This window comes from Pinus tabuliformis, chromosome 6 (assembly GCF_031772625.1).
Source record: "Pinus tabuliformis cultivar Carrire ecotype Pingquan chromosome 6, CPIR1, whole genome shotgun sequence".
NCBI classification, from domain to species: domain Eukaryota; kingdom Viridiplantae; phylum Streptophyta; class Pinopsida; order Pinales; family Pinaceae; genus Pinus; species Pinus tabuliformis.
In genome coordinates this window covers 1,020,157,059-1,020,166,145 of record NC_142292.1, presented here as the reverse complement: position 1 = coordinate 1,020,166,145, position 9,087 = coordinate 1,020,157,059, and the positions used below count along the sequence as shown (strand labels likewise).

At 33.7% G+C, this 9,087-nt stretch overlaps 1 pseudogene; it reads left to right on the top strand.

Moving 5' to 3' along the window:
• Positions 1–8,018: 8,018 nt before the first annotated feature.
• LOC149262462 (histidine-containing phosphotransfer protein 1 pseudogene) lies at positions 8,019–8,431 on the top strand (annotated as a pseudogene).
• The last annotated feature ends 656 nt before the right edge of the window (positions 8,432–9,087 follow it).

The following is a 9,087-nucleotide window of genomic DNA, read 5'->3' as shown; positions in this document are numbered from 1 at the left end:
TTACCATGATTCTCGCCTACAATTTTCTCCATATTTAATATTGTAGTCGGGAGTCCCCCTTGGACCTTGCTCTCACCCTCATTTGCATTGGAACTGGTTGAGGAATGCTCTATCATATCCTCTAGTTCGATTGACACATCACTAGTTGGTATGAATTGGTTCCTCGATTTTTCAGTTCCTCCAAGCACGAGCCTTAACTTGTATTTTCCCTAGGTGTGTTTTTCTTCCTGACTAGCTGCAATGACCCACTAGAAAGCCCGCTATATACAATGCACAAGAGTTTGTTGGCATGTTGGTGAGGCAAAAGCACATTATAGGGCTGAGGCTTCAACCTGCAGTTACTAATCTCACATGCCACTAGACATTTGCTGAGATTTGCGAGGCCAAGGAAGAATTTCCACAAGAATGACATAACATTCTAGACTATGATGCAACAAACAACTTGGCTACTTGGATCTTGGACACGAGCACCACAAGAGACTACCAAAATTCATTACTTAAACTGAATTGATTTATACTAACATATCAAGCTCTTTGTGGGCAAGGTCTTGATTGATAGGTAAGAGTCTATGGACAACATTCTACAAAAATTGGATGCACTAAAGGAGTTCTTTCTTGTTTTCAAAGGAAGGTTGTAGTTCCTCGAACTAGGCCCATGCCAAGATCCATCAGTGCTACCCTCCAAAAAACATACCAACCATTTTATTGACTTGGACACTTCTTTATCTACTTGATTATCAGGTTTTTATTTGATAATTTTTTATAATGCTTGGGATTTTAGTTTTCATAGTCTACATTATCACTATAATTATGGTTTGCTATACTCCATTATGGGATACTTATGCTATTTTGATACATAACTATCAAACTACTAAAAAACATTAAAGGACCTTAAACTCTATATTCCCACTTGAAGGACAACTTTTATTTGTCTTTCACTTTGGTTATTTTGGACTTTGAACATAGAAGTCCAATTATTTTTTCCCATATTCTAACTAAAAGGCCAAATATGAATAATATCTTAGATATTTTATACTCTATCTTATTGAGCAACGGAATTTTAACTTAAATAAATAATGATGGAGGGTAAAAGACCTGGTGTTATATCACTATTAAATGAATATTTTAAATTTATAAAAAACTATTCATTAATACTAAAATTCATAGAACTATGGACATGGTAAAGTGGTCATTAGAATTTTTCTAATCTTTTAATGGTTAATTTTTATGTTTTGTTTGTTTGTTTTTTTTCTTTAAACAATTATTTATTCACTTTTAATATATATATTTGGAAATATAATTTATTGAATATGGATTTATAAAAGTGATTATTATTTATAAGATGTTTTTAATGTCTAAATTTTTAAAAATTGTTTTCCCTATTTTAAATTAATATTTTTTGGAATTTTATTTTTTGAAAGCGATCATTATTAATGGAAATTTCCTTTTTAATGCCTACATATTCATTAATTTAAAATTCCAATTTTTTTCTTTAAAAATTATTTATTTATTTTTAAAGAAAAAATATAAATATGTAAGAAGAGTTTTTTTTTTTTTTTAACTAGTTATGGAGAAGTTATCAATTTTTTAAAAATTAAATTAAAAAGGAAAAAATTAATTACTAACCTCAAAATGTGATATTAATAATCTCTCTACTATCTTTAGTAATCAATAACTATTCACCTAAGTATTATTAAAACACAACTTATAATGCTTTTAACAAAAATCTCAGGTCTTCAAAATTTAAGTATATTAAGAACTAAGTTCTTCAAAATTTAAGTATATTAAGGGATAGTCTTAGTGTTTGGGGCTAATAGTATTGGCTAAGGATATTAAAATCACCTGCTTTTATCAATTTTGATTCAAATCTCTTATTTAACCCTATATATGCTTAATTGTAGTGATATCCCAAAAATCTCAACCTAATGTGAAATAGTTGAGTTAGAAAAAAAGATCACCTAAACACTAACCTAACCTAGACTACAACCTGTATCCTCACCACATAACTCAAGCATGATCTCTTATTAAACAATTTAAAAATGCAATTACACCTCTTATCTTTATAAGAATAACATCAAAAACCTCTATCATAATTTTACTACAACCTTCTCTACTTCTAGTAACATGTTCTCTATTAAGGTATCTTGTAAAAATATTATGTGAATTACTAACCTTTGGCATCATAATGAATTTAAAAGTGCTAGAAACATAATTGGAATTAGAATGCTCCTAACGAATCTTTAAAGCTTGATAAGTTAAATACATACAAACAATGGCTAAAGAGTCCTCAGACACACAATTTTATTAATCAGAAAAGAAATTACATATTAATTTTGCAAGAGTTTACACACACACTCCAACACTCTTGCAATCAGGAGAATGAACTATATATAAACTTAATTTCCTAACCTATTCTAGTTATGAACTACTTATTAAATTAACAAGTGTCAATTTACAATAAATGCCATTCTAACCAATCTACTAATTCTACTCCTAAATTGGAGCCTAAGATACGACATTATTCTAGATGTCATATCTTTTACAACAATATTCTATTTCTAAGTGTCCCAATATTTAATTAAATATTTTAAATAAATAAATATTCTATCCTAACTTTGTGAACTGTGAATTTTGTATTTTGGATCATTTAACATTCCCCACTATGATCTAAAGATACATTAAAACAGATACCAAGTTCATCTCTGAACTTAGTGAATTTGATCTTGCCAAGTGGTTTTGTGAAAATATCGGAGACCTGATCTTCTGAAGGACAATAAACTGGCTTGATGACATCCTTGGCAATGAGCGATCTAATGTGATGATACTTGGTGTCCGCATGTGTTGTTTTGGAAAGAAAAACTGGATTCTTGGCAAGCTTTATGGCTGACTGGCTTTCGATGAATAATGATGTAGCTTCTACTTGAGGAATGCCCAAATCCTACAAAACTCTGTGCAACCAAACACTTTCACATGCTGCTTCCCATGATGATATGTATTTTGCTTCAGCTGAAGAAGTGGCCATTGTAGCTTGTTTATTGCAACTCCAAGATACTGCAGCTGACCCATGTTCATTAAATAACCAGAGGTTGATGCTCGATCGTTAATACTGCCAGCAAAGTCGGCATTTGAAAATCTGCCAAGTACAAAGTTTTTTGTCTTTTTATAAAGAAGACCAAAATCTTGTGTTCCTTGGATATATCGTAGAACCCTTTTGGCTGCATTCCAGTGGTTGTCTCGTGGTTCCTGCATAAAACATGAAATAATACTAACTGCATAAGATAGATATGGTCGAGTCATTGTTAGATAAATCAGGCCGCCAATCAATTGTCTATAAGTAGTGCTGTCCACCTTTCCCCCCCTTCAAATTTTGAAATTTTCGAGTTTTGTTCCATGGGGGTAAGAACGGGCTTGCAATCCTACATTCCAAATCACTGAAGAACTTTTGTTGCATACTTACTCTGAGAAATGAAAATATGAAGTGGACGTTGGAATACTTCAACTCCAAGACAGTAGTGAAGTAGTCCCAAATCTGTCATCTTAAATCCTACATGTAACTCCCTTTGCACCTATACAATATGATCATCATTGTTTCCAATAATGATCAAATCATCTACATACATAACAAGAATCACCAGATGTTCACCCTGTTGAGGTACATACAAAGTATTATTAGATTCACTTCGTTGAAATCCAACTTTCTGAAGGTATTCATCCATTTTGGCATACCAAGCTCGGGGAGCTTGTTTTAACCCATATAAAGCCTTAGTTAGTTTACAGACTTTATTTTCATGCCCTTCAATTTCAAAACCTAGCGATTGTGTCATATATACATCTTCCTGTAAATCTTCATTGACGAAAGCACTCTTTACATCCATCTGATGAACTTTCCATCCTTTTTGTGCTACTAATGTGAGTGTTAAGCGGATGGTGTTCCATTTGGTCGTAGGAGCAAAGGTGTTCCATTTGGTTGTAGGAGAAAAAGTCTCCTCATAATCAATGTCTTCCTGCTACGTAAAACCCTTAGCCACAAGTCTAGCTTTGTACTTATCGATTTCTCCATTTTGGTTGCACTTAATTCTGTAAACCCATTTGCATGTGATGGGTTTAACACTTTGAGGACAATCAACAAGTTTCCAAGTGTTGTTGTCTTGAACTGCCTTATATTCTTCAACCATAGCTTGTTGCCATTCTTTTTATTTTACTGCCTCTTTGTACGTGGAGGGTTTAGTAAAAGCATTCGTGATTAAGGAAAAATTTCCTTCATTCCTGGTGGACCCCCTTGTTCTTGTTTTATTTTTCTCATCGGGCCTTACATCTTTCAAAAGTTGAACAACCCATTTTGGAAATTGATGTTCACTTGTTTGAGATTCTGAAAAGTCACCATCATTATAAAGAGGATTAATGTAAACAGAGGTACATTGATCAACTACAGATTCTGGGGGCGGAGAATCATTGTCAGAAGAACTATGGCTACCAGGAGAGTCTGATGAACTGGCATAAAACCCATACTATGTTGGTGAAGTAGATGGACTGGATGAATCATCTTCAGAGGAAGGAAAATCAAGTTCATACCAATTTTGTGAATTTGGTTGACTTTGAATGTTTCCTTTTCTTTTATCTCCTTTTGTTTCCAATTTTTGAAGAAGATGTTCTATTTCTTCAGCACTCTTACTCTCAGTTTCATAAAAAATTACATATCTGCTGACAATAAATTTCCCATTTGACAAAAGCTTGTACCCTTTCTTCTCATCTGAATATCCAATCATTGTGCATTTCAAACTTCGTGAGTCAAGCTTAGTTCGTTTTTATTTTGGAACTAAGGCATAACACATGGAACCAAAAACTCTAAGGTGTTTAACTTTAGGTGTGAAACCAAACCACGCTTCATAAGGTGTGATTCCATCCAAATAAGCAGTTGGAGACCCGTTCCTTAAATAAATAGCTATATGGATTGCTTTTTCCCAATAAAAAGGACTTAACTTTTTAAAAGTTAACATAGATCTCGCCATTCCTAACAAAGTGTGGTTCATTCTTTCTACTACTCCAATTTGTTGTGGAGTGTAGACATTTGTAAGATGTTGTTTGATCCCATTGTCTCTGCAATAACTTTGAAATTCATTTGAAGTGAATTCTCCTCCATTGTCAGTTCTAAGAGTGCCAATCTTTTCTTTGACTTCATTTTCAACAAGTTGACGAAAAGTTTTAAACTTTTCAAATGCCTCTGACTTATGCTTCAAGAAGTGAACCCATGTCATTCTGCTGAAATCATCAATAAAGAGTAAGAAATATTTGCAACCTCCTAGAGAGGCTTGCAAGGGTCCACAAATGTCACTGTGTACTAATTGCAAATGCATGTTTTCTCACCATGAGCTTGTCGGGAAAGGTTCTCGACTTTGTTTTCCATAAATGCAAGCTTCACATCTTGCATTTTCTTTCTTGAAGGTAGGAAGTCCCTTAACCATTCCTTGTTTTTGCAGTTGAGAGAGACTATCAAAGTTTAGATGTCCATATCTTACATGCCATAATCTGATAGGTGAAATGTTTGTGCTGGCTGCCCCTGCAAAGTCAGAATTCCTTGGAATAACTGTTCCTTTCATTCGTAACAGTTTTCCATCTTCATACCCTGTCATCATTGTTTTCATGTTATGTGTGATTAAATTAATTTTACATAGGTCGTCCTCCAAAACCACCTGATGTCCAGCTTGTCAAATCGAGACTAAAGACAACAAATTCCTTTTAAAGATGGGTACATACCATACATTTGAAATCAATCTTTCTCCAATGCCAGGAAGATAAACTTTAATGACACGTTTTCCATAAGGAGTATGTTTTGTATCATCAGCAAAAAAGATTGAACTAAGGTGGCATGGTTGGTAGTTCCAAAATAAGTCTTGTCGAAAAGTCATATGTTGAGTTGCTCCTATATCTAAAATCCATGCATATTCATAATCACTTTGAAAAAAGGTAGAAACTAATGTTTCTGATTCTGATCTTTGACTGGATGTGAAGACATATTTGGAACCATCTTTATCTTGATTAGTGGCAAATTGAGTTGTGCTTTGATGGAACTTTGGAATTTTATTAATGGAAGTTCTACAATCTTCTGCAAAATGGTCCACTTTGTTACATCTTCTGCAGACAATTTGATTCAAGTCTCAACCTCTTCCTTGATATTGTCCTCTGCCTCTGCTTTGACCTCTGCTTTGAGTTGGCCCTCTGCCTTGACTTTGACCTCTTCCTTGATTGTTTCCTCTGCCTTGAAAGTTGCCTCTGTTTTGAAAGTTTCCTCTACCTTGACTGTTTCCTCTTCCTTGAAAGTCTCCTCTATTTTGGATTCTTCCACGACCTTGTCCACTATGTGCTATTGGATGTGGATTGAAATGTCCTCTTCCTCTATAATTTTCAGTTGATGATTTACTTGTGCTAGCTTCTGTGAAGAAGACATCTTCCCCTTGTTTCTTCTTCCCAAAAGTTTTGTCATGTTGAGCTAACATCTCACTTAGCTCATCGAACTTTAATTTATCTAACTTTCCAGTCACTTGTAGAGTTTCCAAAAAATTCATGTAAGAAGAAGGCAATCTAGCAATTAGAATTGTGGTCATGAAACTGTCATCTACTGGTGGAAATCCAACTTTTACTATTTCTTGCTTAATATTTTTAAGCCTAGAGATATACTCAAGGACATCTCCTCCTTCAATTAGTTTTTTTTGAAGAAACTTAAGTTGTAGATCAACCTTTTTTTATTCAGGCTGTGTATCAAATAGATCTTTGAAAGTATGCAAAGCAGACCATCCATCTGAGGTCTTTTCAATATGATATACATCTCATCATTAACTGAAGACTTTATAAGAGCTAGTGTCTTAACATTTTTAACTTCCCATTTTGTAAGTGAAGCTACATTTGAGGGTTTATTTGGCTTAATGTCTCCGTCACATATGTCTTTCCACAATTCATTAATATTAGAGTGCTTTCAATGAGACGTTTCCATGTCTTGTATGATTTTACCCCTTCAAGCTTATCAAAACAGAGAACAGATTAATTAACTTCGACATTGTAGTTTTGAAGCTTTGCACCAAAAAGAATCAAGCACAAGAAAAATATGAGCAACACGTCACGCGAAACACACCACACAAAAACGATTTATCAGGGCTTAGCCTTGACCCTTGTATATTCGTTGAAGGAGAAAAATGACTGAGCTTTGCACTTGGCTCTAATCAATTTCGCTTAATAATTTACAATGAAAACTTTCAAAAATTTGAGTGATTTACAATCCCCTTGCAAAATTTTGTGCAAGAAATATTTTAACCCCCCATCAAAGTAAAAAATTACTTTGAGTTACAATGTCACTCTTATCTCTCCAAAATAAAAAATTAAAAATTACCAAAGATAGAATCTCCTTATTACTCCAAGAATTACAAAATTTTACCACTTCACAGAACTTACAAATGATCCTTTCACACCTTATTACTCCTAAAAAAATATTACAAATAACAATACGTTCCTCCGTGGCAACCATTGTTCTGAGGTTTGTCACAATCGATAAGCTCTTGCACGCTAAGGAAAACAAGATTGCCAGTCGCGATTTGGTTGGCGCTTTCTACTACTCCAACTATGGATCTCACGAGTATTGGCAGAAATTTCCTATTATTTTCAAGCAGAAACGTATAATCTGTTTAGACTTCGCTTGAGTTAAATCCCATACAATATTCCGTTGTAAATGGGAATCGAACCTGCGCTGCTAACTTTTGAGAAACAGGGAATCTAAGAACTAAACTCCCACCAGTTTTATCTGGGCTGAGCTAGTTGTCAGAAATTCCAATTTCGCCCCTACAGATCCACTGTTATAAATAAATCCCAATCGGGGATTTCCTACTGCCTCGATTTGAGCTATTTTGAAATGGAATTTTCTTGTGGGTTCCTCTGAAATTGATTCATCGCCTTTGGCCCCTGTCTACGAATTTTGGACTTTCTCGATCGAAATTTCAGTCCTGTCAGAGGGAGGGATGGTAGTTTTATAGATGCAACAACATTACATTAATATCAATAATTCGCTTTTCCAGGAGGGATTCGTAGATGAAAAATTCACATAACTTCAGCAGCTGCAAGATGAGAGTAATACTGATTTTGTTGCGGAGGTTGTTTTTTGTTCTTTGAGGTTTCTGATAAACTATTGGTTGACTTGTCCAAGACTCTCAATCAAGAACCAGTTGATTTCAAGAGAGTTTATGGTTGTGTGCACCAATTCAAGGGTAGCAGCTCAAGTATAGGAGCACAGCGAGTAATGAATACATGTCTAACATTTCGTGCATTTTGTCAAGATAAAAATAGAGAAGGATGCTTATATTGCTTTCAACAAATGAAGCAGGAGAAAATAACAGAAATTCAAGACACACAACAATTTTTTTATAATAATACAAAAATTGATTTTTAGATTTAAAAATCTAAAATCAATAAAATAATAAAATTTCTTTTCTTTTGAACAAAAACTGGACAATTTTCATACCAATCATTTGTTGATCAATTCAATGGAGGTTTCCAAGAACTTGTAGAGCTGGAATCTCCTCCTCACATCAGCTACATTACTGGAGCTCTGATACCACAATAATGGCAAAAGTGTCCTCAGACACACAATTTTATTAATCAGAAAAAAAATTACATATTAATTTTGCAAGAGTTTACGCACACACTCCAACACTCTTGCAGTCAAGAGAATGAACTATATATAAGCTTAATTTCCTAACCTATTCTAGTTATGGACTACTTATTAAATTAACAAGTGTCCGTTTACAATAAATTCCATTCTGACCAATCTACTAACTCTACTCCTAAATTGGAGCCTAAGATACGACATTATTCTAGATGTAATTTCTTTTACAACAATATTCTATTTCTAAGTGTCTCCAATATTTAATTAAATATTCTAAATAAATAAATTTTTTATCCTAACTTTGTGAACTATGAATTTTGTATTTTGTATCATTTAACAACAAAAATCTTATTAAAAGGAAGAAACAAGAAAGATAAAGTGTTGCATCTATCTAAAATCAAATCGTAAGAAGTTAGGCAAGGAAATTCTAATTGGTGAAA